The sequence below is a fragment of the Euprymna scolopes genome, chromosome 7 (assembly GCF_053919585.1).
Source record: "Euprymna scolopes isolate OS-2025 chromosome 7, ASM5391958v1, whole genome shotgun sequence".
Lineage (NCBI taxonomy): Eukaryota > Metazoa > Mollusca > Cephalopoda > Sepiida > Sepiolidae > Euprymna > Euprymna scolopes.
This window is the reverse complement of record NC_136488.1, coordinates 82,502,243-82,516,843: the sequence shown is the minus strand read 5'-3', so window position 1 is coordinate 82,516,843 and position 14,601 is coordinate 82,502,243. Positions and strand designations below refer to the sequence as shown.

General features: G+C 35.2%; 1 protein-coding gene across 12 annotated transcripts in view; it reads right to left on the bottom strand.

Annotated features, from left to right (window-relative positions):
- The window catches only part of LOC145279803 (extracellular sulfatase Sulf-1-like), a 274,221-nt gene extending 270,137 nt beyond the window's left edge, over positions 1 to 4,084 (bottom strand). For all 12 annotated transcript variants that reach the window (XR_013868456.1, XR_013868455.1, XR_013868458.1 and 9 more), the window contains exon 1: positions 3,377 to 4,084. The gene's annotated coding sequence lies outside the window, so the exon portion shown is untranslated. The remainder of the gene's footprint in view (positions 1 to 3,376) is intronic.
- Between the last annotated feature and the right edge of the window lie 10,517 nt (positions 4,085 to 14,601).

The window sequence follows — 14,601 nt, the reverse complement described above, 5'->3', positions numbered from 1 at the left end:
TTGCATTTACACAAAATAATTTAGCATGATTTTGTTATTCTTTCTGATTTTATTTTTTGGTTTTGTCAGCTTTTATGGGAAACTTAGCTTTTTATCATGGATTGGATAAAGTATATAAGCCAGCTTTATTTGCCCGGATGAGGGTAGGAAATTAAAAATACAGTCAGTTGGCAAATGAGTAGCCACTTGAACAGAACTTTATTTTACCATAATCTAAGTTTTAGGTTAATTCGAATATATATATATATATATATATATATATATATATATATATATATATATATAATATATACACACACAAGTATATTGAGGATTTAACAGAAGTCTAACAAAAAAGGTATAAAAATTCAAGGTGCTTATGCACTTATGTTACTGTGCTATTTTTTGAAGTAGTATTTAAGTTTCACGATATCTTTTTATTATTAAATTGTTAGGTGGAAGTACCCTCTTGTCTCCATGTTAAGAATGGCTTTCAAAATAACATTAGTTCAGCGCATAAGAACCAACATTAAATAAATGTTTCCATAGCCAACAAAAATTACTTTTATACCTACCGGGCTCAATTTTTTTTGAGTGTTTTAAAGTAGTTTTTTTTTTTTTTTAAATCTCAAATTCACATTTTACGAAGGGGCTAAGCCAACAAAGATGGCTGCTGAGTGCTGGCATTCTTCATGTGTCATACATAAATGTACTATTCATCAAAGTTCTGTAGAGGCGAGAAAGATGCGTGATCCCAATAGTTCACGAAATGCAAAGGATTAATACGATTAATTGAACACAAAGCCATTATTTTACATAGTGGCTTTCATTGTTTCAATTTACTTGCCTACACACGAGGGCAGAGTAGGTCGGTTTTTAATGTGGGAGAAATCCAGCTTCCCAAGAAGGGACATTTGTGATTAGATCAGAAATTTAAAAAAAAAAAAAAAAATGCCTCAGTCTGGAAGGATTTATTCTTCACTGACTGAAGACAAAAAAAGTTGAAGTGTAGTATCAGAACATGTACTACAGTTTGCTTCCAGTAAAAATAATGCGTAATTAAACAACGAAATAATACAACAGATCTAATAGGATTCGAACTTGATATAGCCGATTTCGATCCCGTAGTCAGCGATTGCAAACAATGTTTACTAAACATTAGACTAGTCACGCATCGTTTGATGGGGAAGAAAAAATAAATAAAATGTTGTCGCTTGTGCTATTTACCAATTTGTTTCGAATTTACGAGAGTTCCGTCCGCGTCAAGGAAATTGTTAAGACCACCACCCTCCGCCACCCCTATGTTAAAAATGACTTTCTAAATTTGCATGGGAATTTTAAAACGCTCAAATTGTTCAATGCCAAATTAAACTTTTTGGCGATAGTGAATTTTCTCGTTAACAATCGCTCCAAATTCGTGGCCGTGGACCGTTTTATTAAACGTTCATAAATATTTCAAACGAATATAAATTATTGCAAACTAAATTATATAAAATTGGAGATTAATTTTTTTTCTCGCTTTTGATGTTTTTTTTTTTTTTTGAGTAATCAAGTAAAAAAAAAAAAATCCATTTTTACTTGATATTTAATTTTCATAAAAAAAAAAAAATCCATTTTTACTTGATATTTAATTTTCATAAAAAAAAAAAAAAAATCCATTTTTACTTGATATTTAATTTTCATAAAAAAAAAAAAAATCCATTTTTACTTGATATTTAATTTTCATAAAAAAAAAAAAATCCATTTTTACTTGATATTTAATTTTCATAAAAAAAAAAAAAATCCACAAAATGTTAAAAGTTATGTTACGATCTAACCCAGCCCCAACCTCATGTTAAGGACGGCTTTCGGAATAAGCATCCACATCCCCATGTTATGAACGGCTTTCGATGTTGGGTGTTTATTCCAAAAGCCGTTCTTAACATGGGAAGGTTGGGGCGTTTATACTACGCTGGGTTAGGTAGTAAAAAAATAAAATTTTTCTCGGAAAAAGATTGTCACTTTCTTTTAATTACGTCAGTTTCGGTGCACTGGAGGGAATCTATTGATGGCGGTCCAGTCCACGAATTCGGTACAAAGGTGAGTGAGCAAGTGACTGATCCGCTCGGGACGTAAATAACGTTATTTAAAAAGCCATTCTTAACATGGGAAGGGAGTGTTTTGTACCTATTCTATACGTCAACCTTACAATTGAATAAAAAAAATATATAAAACTTTAATTAAACTTGGAAATACGATTTAAAAAATAGCGCGGCGGATCACTCTCTGCACCAGTGCACCAGCACCGAAAATTCAATATTGTCAACTTTTTGTACAAACGTTTACACAAAATTAAGAAAACCCCGTCTCAATTTTCGAAAATAATTTAAAAGAATTGGGGAGGGGGTGTTTAATTTGAGCAAAGACCAAATCGACTTTTGTTGAACTAAATCTAAAACTTAGTATCAGTTTAGGATTAAGGATAAATAGTTTGGTTCAAATGCTCTACAAAATATTAAAAGAAAAAAGAAATTCGCAAAATTCTTCAATCAGGTGCGAATTATCACGCATTATAATTAAATATTAGCATTTTCAGCAAAGTTCTAAAACTACCACTAACGCTAAGTTTGAGTGACAAACCCCCACATTGGATGTACGAGTAGTATTCTAAAATTACTGAAAAAGTTATTTGAACAAAAATTCGGAGGATAATAAATATCCAAAAGGAGAAGTCTAAAAGTCTATAGACTCCAAAAGAATAAAAAATTTCTTCAAATTAAACGAAAACAAACATGAAAAGAAACTAGCGTTTAAAAAAATTCTTGGAACTCTCGGGCAGAGAAAAACAGTCGACAGCCTTTCCCCCCTCCAAAATAGACAAAATCTGAAGTCAGAATTCTTTTAGTGTATAATTTTAACAAAAAAACAAAAAACAAAACAATTTCCATATATTCAACTTTCAAGCGAAGAAAATCTGATTGAGATCTTGGATCATTGATATTCGCTTCCTTCGCCTTATGATTGTAAGCAGAGCGTAGTAGCTGTTCTTACACTAGGATTCAGTTTTTAGTGTTTATGCAATTATGGACCGCAGTGAAATAATAACGTTATGTATTCCTGTGGGAGACGAGAACACTTTGTAACTATTTTGTACTTTCACCTAATAATTCAGATTATCTTTTGCGAGAAGGAAGGGGGACTCTCTACGAGATTATATATATATATATATATATATATATATATATATATCATCCCGCGGGGAGGCAAACAAACGGGGACAAATCGATCTAACAGTGTTGAAATCAACGAAACTTTAACACATTTCTTATATATATATATATATATATATATATATATATAGGAGAGAAAGATTATTCACTATTATTTTATTTTTTAAACAAAATAAAGTGTCACCTACTTGCAGTTTGGATGATTGGACTCGCTGGAAACACGTGCTGCTTGATAGAAGTTGCGTTTTTTCTTTTAATGCTGGGGTATCTTACTATTTATTATCAAATTATTATCCACACAGTCGTCGTAAAAGTGTAATCCATTTACAAAACGAGAAGGCAGAGAGAGAGAAGGAAGAAACGAATTTGGGCGGGTTAGAGATAGCGTCGTACTATATAAACACACAAACAACACTAACGGTACCGAGTGGTATTATTAATGTCGTTGGTGATCCGAGAGTCGGAACAAATTGCCAAGCGAGCGACGAGTGAGCCGCTTTTTCTCCGTATCGGCTCGCTGGTTTCAGAACTAGATAGAAAGAAAGAAGGGGGTAGAGGAAGAGGGCATTTAAGAGAGGAAGAGAGAGTTGTACGGAAATGCCCCGTCTTTACGTTCAATAAACGAGGTGATGACGGGAAAGGTTGGCGAATAAAGCACCAATCAGGAGGACGAGCAGTCGGATTGCAGCGTGATGATTGGTCAAATCGCTGGCCCAGCGGCTTGCTTGCTGAACTTGGCCCTTATGACGTCAGACTGGCTAACGGACATGGGCAAGAGATTGGATAAGGGTCGTCCAGTGATGAAAAGTCAAGCAAGGCGCCGCTCCGACTTTCTCGTGCAAGTGCGCGCTCTCTCTGTACGCCGTGTGCGAAGAAGCAGTCATCAACGCATCGTTATCTCCCGACCTTCTTCAAAACGGAATCAAAGAAAGAAAAAGAGCTACGGCGATGTTCGCTTTCTTCTCTATCTCTTTTGCGTACTTCAAATTATTGACTTGGAAAATTAAACCTTGGTACAACACGACGAAAAGAAAGGGTGGCGGTGGGGGGAGAAACTAATAAAATAAAACGTACTTACGGCAATAAACGCAGACAAAATCTAAGTCCGTACTTTAATACGGCGTCATTTCTTGCAACAAGCGCTTTCTTTTATATATATATATATATATATATATATATATATATATATGACGTATCTATTTTATTGCTCCATTCTTCAAGTGCTATTGCTGTAAAAAAGAAATTAATTAAATAAGTGTTATAATTTTAATGTATGTACGACGTGCGTACAACGCAGTAAAGAAACATATATATATATATATATATATATATATATATATATATATATATATATATATATATATATATATATATGTTTCCCTTCAGTTTCTATTTTTCGTGGAAATCCCCGACTCTATAATGAAGAGCAACAGCAACATTATATATATATGTGTGTGTGTGTATGAAAGAGATAGTGAGAGAGTGAAAAGAAAATGTGTATAAGTGTTAAATGAATGTTGCGTTTTAATTGTTGTAACCTGATTATAAATTTTTATACACTGATGAAGCCTCCTGATGAAAAATACGTTCTTAAGATTGGCAAGAAAACTGTTTGTAAATAAGTATTTTGGAGAAACGTGGGATGTTATTTATTCTTGGAATAACTAAGGTTTCTATGATGTTGCACGCGTGCACACACACACACACACACACACACACATATGCGTGCTGTCATACAAAAGTTAGCAAGTAAAATATACAAATAACTGCCATTACAAATTTTTAACATTTTTAGGAGAATCGAGAAAGCGAATCTACTTAGATAATTTCCTTTCTTTTCGCTGTCTATACCGATTTATACGTTTTTCCTTTCATTTAAAAAATTAAAAACGCTTTCCAGATTTACTACTCTCTATTTTAATCTCTTTTAACTTCACCAATTCAGATGCTATTTTATATGAACTAGTGCGAACACTGGCGGAAGATAATTTTTTTTTCTGTCACTTTTGATGCAGATGTATGTATGCACACGCATCGCTGTCTGTCTATATGTCTATATGTGTATGTGTATATATGTGTGTGTATGCGTACATGTGTGTATTTACGCTATGAAGTTGGTTTCAAATCATCGTGTATTATCACGACAGATACTTATTGTTTTTATTTTTATTTTTTTTTAATGTTTTCTGTACTTTGGATATCGCTTTTATTTTATTTAATTCTTAATTCCGAACACACGCGCACAAAGACACTTAAATGGATAATGGAACGACTAATTTAGCTGTACGAATTTACAACATTCAAAATTATCCTTTAGAAAAACAAAACCAGCTAAGCTACCGCATAAAAAAATAATGATGATGATGATGATAATAAAAAGAACTAAGACAAAGCAAAATAACAAACAAAAACAAAACAAAAACTCTAAAGTCTAAGACAGAACATCGGGTGTTAGTGTGTTTGTTGATAAATTGATCGACGCCAGTCAGAGTATAAATGAATTCTGCTTATATCCAATGCCTAACATCCGAACACGGATATTTGGTAAAGAATGAAATAAAAAGGGAAACCTACAATTGATTTCCGGATGAGATGCCAGAGAGAGAAAGAAAGTGAGAGGATTTTTATTCGACGCCGGGTGCAATGTATTTAAACACACCTCATTTGCTGGGAGAGAGAGAGAGAGAGAGAGAGAGAGAGAGAGAGAGAGAGAGAGAGAGAGAGAGAGAGAGAGAGAGAGAGAGAACGCAGGTTCATCTGTGTTACCGAGAACGCGATGTGCGTGTGCGCAACTTAACGCTGAGTTAGAACAATTGCTGAAAAGTGCGTCATAAAGTTAGCGAGCAAATATCAGTAGAATCTTTAGTTCGGTAACTATTTTCATCTTTGTTATTTTAAAACTTTGCCCATTTTCTGGTGTGTGTGTGTGTGTGTGTGTGTGTGTGTGTGTGTGTGTGTGTGTGTGTGTGTGTGTGCAAAAAACAAAACAACAAAAAAACGAACATTCTATTGTTGGCATTGGTTTTCCCGATATTCTTTTTTTTTCTAGTCAGAAATTTTTTTAGAAAGACGTCGGGCATTGAGTACTTACAGGAAGGACCACGTGAAGGTTGCCAACAACCTAAGTGAAAGTGGAACAGCCCGAATGATTTAGCAAGCGGCTTTTTTTCTTACGTCAGCGAATTAAATCTAAAAACTAAAATAAAATAGAAGAAAATAAAAATAAAAAGAAAACACCCTTAAAACTGTAACGAAACAGATGTCAGTACGGTACTTCTGCAGTATACAGACTCTGCTGAAGTAATAACATTATTATTTAGAAAATCATTCTTAACATGAGGGAGGGGGCGACTTTTTTGTTTACTATTCTGTACTTTCACCTAACAATTTAATAAGCAAAAAAATACCGTAATTAACGAATATAGCTCGAAAATTCTAATTGTAATAATAGGTATCCAAAGGGTTTATTTGCTTTGATTGAGAGCAGCAGCGAACCATTACCAAACCAGTCCTGGAAATGACCGAAATAGTTTACGATATGAAAGTCGCGAGAAGAAAATAAAAAAGCAGATGGCACTATGCATGCGAAGAGTTAGGTTTTAAACCATTTTTTAGCCTCTCAAAAAAAAAAAAAAAAAAGAAAAAGAAAAAGAAAGAAAAAAGGAAAAGCACACACACAAAAAAAAGGAAAGAACGTGTCTTTAAATCAAACTATTTCAGCCATTTCTGTGACTGAATCGGCATTCTCGGTCCAAGTACTGAAATTCTCTGGATACTTATTCATTACAAGTTTACAAACCGCGAATAACTGGTTGTTTTGCCTTTTGGCTATGAGCAAAGTGTATACTTGATCTTTTTGTCCTCTGTCACTGAAGAAATCCTTCTAGACTAAGACATTTTTCCCCCAATCCAGAGTGGCTCTTTTAAGGGAGCTAGATTTTCATCACATTAAAATCTGACCTCATGACCTCGTGGGCAGGCAAGTAATTAAGAACAGACCCTCCTACCCCCATCCCACCACTGAAAAAAAACAAAAAAACTCACACTCAGCCACGCCAATATCATGCTAACACTGTTAGCCTTTCGATAAACATTCTGATGGTTAAATTGATTTTATGTACACATAAGAAATAATTTAAGTTCCCTGAACTATATAATAATATAACGCTAGTTTGAATAATACGTGAATACGATAATAGGATACACTATTTGTTTCCAGTATGCAATGAATGCAATGATGACGTTTGGAGAATATATTACTTATTCTCCATCAACTTCGTCATTGCATTTGAAATAAATGTTAACAGAAAAAAGTTACAGGCTAAAATTTTATATGGTGAAACAATAGGATCCCCCCCCCCTTCTCTCTCTTAGCAAGCCGCCCGGCATTGCCGGGCATTGCCTACGCTTAAATATGATATTTTGACTAATGTGGATTTCGTATTGATTATTATACTAGCCTGGGTGGCCAGCGTTGCCCGGGTGTTTGGAGGTGTGTGTTGAGCAAAAACAAAAAGTTGTAGTAGGCAGGCAAGCTCGAACCCTTGATGCGGAGGTGGAAAAGGTGTGTGTAGGTTGAGCAAAAAAAAAAAAAAAAAATTGCGAGCGCAAAAAAAAAGTTGTAGTAGGCAGACGGGCTCGAACCCGTACCGCGAAGGAGGAAAAAAGTGACCCCCCCCAAAAAAAAAACGTGACGCGTTAACTGTTGCGCCTATCACCAAACCGGAAGTGATGTAGGTTTGAATTAAGGCTAGACAATCAAAAAGAGGCGATGATTTTCGAAAATATCGCCTAAAAAAGCGACTCCTCCCTGTAGAAAAGTGGCTAGTTGAGGGTGAAGGAATTAATGTTTTTGGCCAATTTTTCGATATTTGTCGTCCGAAGGGTCGATCCTCAAAATCATACCGATCGTGTGAAAATCTGTCCCCCTCTGTCAAAAGTTTTTGTAAGACATGCAAGCATACATACATACATTTAAACAGACAGGTGAGATTAATATTATAGACTAGCAGGGGTACCCCGCGTTGCCCCGGGTGTTTGGAGGTGTGTGTGTTGGGGGGAGTGGTAGATCAAAACAACCCTGTTTAAAAAAAAACGTTGGCCAGGTGTTTGGAGGGGTAAAAGAAAAAAAAAAGTTTTAGTAGGAAGGTAGGCTCGAACCTGAAGCGTTGACGTGAATGTGGAAATGAAAGGGAAAAACCGTGTCACCTAACCATTTCGGCTACAAGGGGAGAGGAAGTGAAATAGCGTCTTAATTTAATGTTTATAAAGTGAAATTGACAGGTGCGAGAAAGTTAAGTCGCGTGATGTTTGACCTTATTACGGTCAAACTAAGTTTGGCGCTGCAAGCCAGTTTCTGTTCCTATTTACAATGCCTCTCCACGGGACAGAGTTAGACACTAGGGTCGTTTTTTTATTGTGGAGAAAAGGAACAAAAATTGAAAATTGTCTCAGTCATGAGGGATTGCTCCTCCACTCACAGAGAACACGAAATTAAAGTGCAGCATCTGAAGACCAGATACTACACTGTGATCTCAGCCCAAAGGCCAGGTAAGCTCCAGCATTCGTTTTTTTTATACTGAAAAGTGTAAAGACGTGGCGATCAAAAAAAATCTCGAAAATAGCATGTGAAAGTCGGGCAAATTAAAAATAGATGCGATTCCCGGTCATAACTGGTAGATATTATTATCTAGGGAGTATATAAAAAGTTTTAAGAAGGAGTGACCCGACTGAGAAGCCCGGCGAAAAAAGCCTTTGGCGGACATACAGAAAAAAATGCACACACACACACACACACACACACACACACACACACACACACACACACACACACACACACACACGCGCACGCACACACACACACACACACACTAACACACATTTTCGCTTTTATATATATAGATATAGATTATATTGGATCCAATATATAGTTATGATTTAAAAAGTAAAAAAAAAATGACTTGTACGCCACTACCAAGATTTGAAGCCAAAACGTTTAGCTTACGATTTATTTTTTTCCTTTGCGTTAATGCCTGAGCTACAAAGACATGTTTGCTGCAAGACTAAAAATTAAAACATGAATTAATAGCTATTACGTTACGTATGCATATTTGTAATGCTGTCGTTTGACCTTCACCTGGCAAATTCTATTTTTTTCATTTTCACACTTTTGCACTGATTTTTCCCGGCTAAAATCCAAATATAAAGTTTTGCATGGGTTCAGAATAGCCTATATATTAAGTTTCATGTTTGTAGACCAAAAACTGACAGAAGAGTTTGGTAGGCAAAATTTTTTAAACAAATATATATATGCATACATAAATATATATAGAAAGAGGTTTGTGTTTACTATAACTCTTTTACGCAAATATTACATAAGTATAAATCATGTAGAATATCTGCATGAATATAATTATGCATAGTTAACTAAAGATGATAAAATAGATGGAAAAACTAATAAGGAATTAATTAAAATGAATGTTTAAAAGAATATGCAAATTAGGTAGATATTTCGTAGATGAATGCAATTCCACAACCAATATATAAGAAAGTTGTATTTTCTTTTTAAATAAACAGAAAAAGGGTTTTATGATATCAATATACAAAAAGAAAAATTTATAGGAGTATATATATATATATATATATATATATATATATATATGGTTATAAATATATGACATAAGTTACTATCTAGCTCTCAAAATTGATACATAAAACTATTTACATATACTAGCGGGACCTATGGAAATTCCACAGCGGCATCTATCATATGTAATATATTGCTGCTGGGCATTCTGTGAGCGTTCAACATATGAAGACCCCATCATATTATTTTAGCCGTTTTCTTAAAACTGTATCGCCCCCTCCCCCATACTAAAATAATAATCTTGATATATTCTCTGGGCTGATTATTTCATTACAAACACACCAATCAATTAACTTACATTTCATCATTTTTTATAATTCTTGGACATGTTACTAATTTCGAGTATCATTTTATATAATTTTAACCGACATTATCGCACCCCCTTACTAAAATAATAACTTTGCTAGATTTCATGGGTTGATTATTTAATTACAAACACACAAATCAATTAACTCACATTTCATCATTTTTCATAATTCTTGGATATGTTACTTATCTTGACGATCACTTTTCATAATTTTAATCCACATTATTGCTCCCTCCCTTATTTAAATAATAACTTTGATATATTGCCTGGGTTTATTATATCATTACAAACACACCAATCAATTCCGGGTATTCTCATAGTATATATGTTCCATCTATCTCATTCAATCCTGGGCGATGCTGGATATTCTGCTAGTATATATTTGCACTTATCTCATCACATCCCGGGACTGACTTCATATCCGCCACCCTACAATTAAAAATATACATGAAATAAAGTGAGTCTTAAATCATAAACTGTTTCAGCCATTTCCAGGACTGACTTTATATCCCCAACCCACTGTTAAAAATATACATAAAATAATGTAATGTCTAAATCGTAAGCTGTAAAACATTTCCGGGACTGACTTCATATCCGCCACCCCACTGTTAAAAATATACATTAAATAAAGTAATGTTTAAATCATAAACTGTTTCAGCAGCTTTTCGAAATTAATATATAAAAACATTAACACGATTAGGGATTAGGCAACCATTACTTCAACATGAATTTCTGAGTGTAGTATCAGTCTCAGCATTCCAAAAGAGTTTTTGCAATTACCGCCATGAGGACATTAAGAACGAAAATATGAACTCAGGATTACAATTGAAGCACATTTTCCCACACGGAAATTTTATAGCAAGCCCCACTCTCCCCAATGCTTTACTTCTACTTGTGCAACTGCCATTGCGCAAAGGCAGCATGAGCACCGCAGATTTAACCGACATAAGTCCAGTTCAAGCAGACAGAAATATATAGAAGCCAGAAGTAACTGTAAGAAAGAAATACAGATAAGAGAGAATTTACTGAAACCACAAAAAACGCATCGAAGCACAGAAATTAGGAATCCGTGACTTCTGGAAAATCTACAATAGTGTGGTAAATAATGGGCAATCAAGAATTCCCCCAAACAATCATGAGGTTGTTTGCTCAGCAACCGAGAAGGCTAACATGCTTGCCAGTTGGTTTGCCTCCAATTCCACACTGGACCCTGCTAACCACCCCCTCCCAGACTTTCTTTTGCGGACAGACGTCACACTAGACGATCTGAAAATCACCCCTTCTCAGGTGCATGCTATCATAAAAAATCTTGACACTGCAAAAGCATGTGGACCTGATCTCATCCCAGCTGTGCTATTAAAAAAGTGTTCCACCAAAGTAGCTCCTGTTCTCTCCAAACTTTACAACAAATGCGTTAATGAACCTTGCTTTCCTACCTGCTGGAAAACTGCTTCTGTGGTACCAGTTTTCAAGAATTCTGGCGAAAGAACTGACCCAGTAAATTATTGCTCCATAAGCCTCCTCCCACTTTTTGCCAAAATATTTGAGTCCATAATTAACCAAGCTCTAGTCCATCACCTTACAGATGCTAAACTTCTGACCAACTAACAATTCGGATTTAAGCAAGCCCGTTCCACAGCAGACATCCTAACTGTAATCACTGAGCATATATACCATTCACTGGACAAAGCAGGGGAGGGTAGAGCAGTAGCTCTAGATATATCTAAGTCTTTTGACAGGGTATGGCATGAAGGTCTTCTTAGGAAAATCAGATCATATGGTATCACTGGAAGAATACTCAACATAATTAAATCCTTCTTAGATAAGAGAAAAATCCAGGTTGTCCTCGACGGTCGTACATCTAAACAATATGATATAAATGCAGGAGTCTATCATTGGAGCTTTATTATTCCTAATATTTATAAATTACCTCCCTGACAAAATTATCTGTGAGATGGGTATGCTGTTGACACCATGCTCTATAACAGACACGACAGGAAAACAAATGTACACATAGCGAAAGAAATGGCAGAAACACTAAAGGATGACCTCCAATCCATATGGGAATGAAAATGGATGGTTACTGAAATGGCAGAAATAGTAGAGGATTCCATCCAATCTGAATGGGAACAAAAATGGATGGTCGCATTCAATGCTGCCAAGACTAAACTTGTTTCCTTCAATAATTACAAGAAACCTTCTCTACCACCAATAGCAATGGCCAAAGACTCTTTATCTGAAAGTACATCTTTTAAACTCCTTGGCCTAACGTTCACAGGAAACATGAGCTGGAACAATTACACCGAGAGCATTGCCAGAATCGCTGCAAAGAAGGTAGGTTCTCTCTACCGTGCTAGAAAGCTACTATCGCTCAAAAGTATCCTGTACCTCTATAAGGCCACCATTTGCCCATGTATGGATTATTGTTGTCATATTTGGGCTGGTGCATCTGCTACTAGTCTCTTGCACCTAGACAAGGTTCAAAAGAGAGTCGCCAACCTGATAGGTCCTGAACTGTCATCTAAGCTTCAGCCTCTGTCCCATCGACGAAATGTAGCATCCCTCTGCCTGTTCTACAAGTACTTTATGCTCCAACGAACTGTAAGCACTCGTACCCCCTCAACATAAATACCCCCGACAAACCCGACAGCTAAATCCCACCCCTTCACAGTAGAGATCCCTAGATGTAAGAGGGCCTTCTACTCCAGTAGTTTCTTCTGCAGAACCGCTAGAATTTGGAATTCCCTTCCGGGTTCCTGCTTTCCCAACTGTGCTGACATGCAGAAGTTCAAGTATAAGGTGAACCGACATCTTGCTGCCCAACTCCCCACATAGTACCTCTGTAGATTATGTCATTGATAATAGCCCCCTACATCAAAGTGGCAATGTGCCTTGTTTGGGGTGAAAATATAATTAAAAAAAAAAAAACTTGATATATTTACATGATTTTTGGAATGTTATAAATAAGCCCCAAGCATGCACTGATCCATTTACCTGATTTTTTAAATCAGTAGTACATCCATATGATTTTTGGAATATGACATCTTATGTCAAGGTAGTACATCATAAATAGATTATATGTATCTTTTTTAACAGAAGATAATGACGTCATCGCCGGAAGTAAACACGTCAAACTATCATCCCCCTCCCCACTCGAAAAGGAGGAGATTATGCCTGGATCTCATTAAACGCTCACCAAATCCATTAACTCGCATAGTATAATCTATATATTAATACGATAGCATGTGTGTTCTTAAATCTCAACCAATGAAATTTGAAAGCGTGACACTCAAAAGAACACACACGCTATCGTATTAATATATAGATTATTATATAATAACATTTTATGCGGATACATGAAATAATTATATATACACTAGCAGGAACATCTACTGTTGCCTGGGATTGATTGAAGATCAATGCATGTTGCATCCCTCTCATATTTTATTATCATTGAAATCAATGAAATTGCCCATTTTTCAATCAAATCAATTAATTGCCTGCTCTTGGAAACACCCCACAGTGACTTTCCACAATACAATATACTTTACATTGCACTGTGGAGAGCCTACTGTTGATTTTATATAATAGCTTGAATAAAGTTTAAAATGCAGAAGTCGAGTATCATCGTTCAATTGTGCTCTAAACAGAAATGTTCATTTTGAATGCGGCCCTGTCATATCAAGGAACCTACTGTTTTTTATATGTCGGGCCTTTCTGCTTGTGCAGTAATAAAACTTCTCAAATACACTCACGATGTTAGGCTGCATTAGGCGTTAACTTCAGTCAAAATCTCCTGTTTCGTCGTTCATTGGATTTTTTTTAATTATAGATATTCCGATACAAATCCTACTTAAGAACACTACCAGGCACATAAAGTACATTATGTGAAATTTTTTAAAAATCGGCTCAGCCGTTTTGGAGTCCATAGCAAACGAACAGATAGACACATGGACAAAGTTCCTATTATATATATATATATATATATATATATATATATATATATATATACATATATATATATATATATATATATATATATATATATATATATATATATATATATCACTCTAAGATTAGGTAAGCAAAACAATTAAATACAGCAGAATCGATAATTAAAAGATAAATAAAAAGCCTCCAATAGATCTTACATTGAAAAGCCATAAAATTGTGCATAAAAAATTTGACTGGCTGTCGTAGCACGGGGGAAAACATCAGGCTGCCGATTGAGCAGTTATAGGTTCAATAATTGTTAAAAATTTAGCCATGTTGACGACTGGTGATACCCAGAAACACGTGTTCATGGATAAATATCAGTCTGACAGACGTTAAAAACACTTAAAAACTAAATGTTAAAATTCTCGCGGTTGATGGTGGCCAAATGGATTTGATCCTTGTTAATGGAGTCAGAGATGAAACACTAGTGTCTGTAGGTATTTAATAATTATTATAGAAAATAA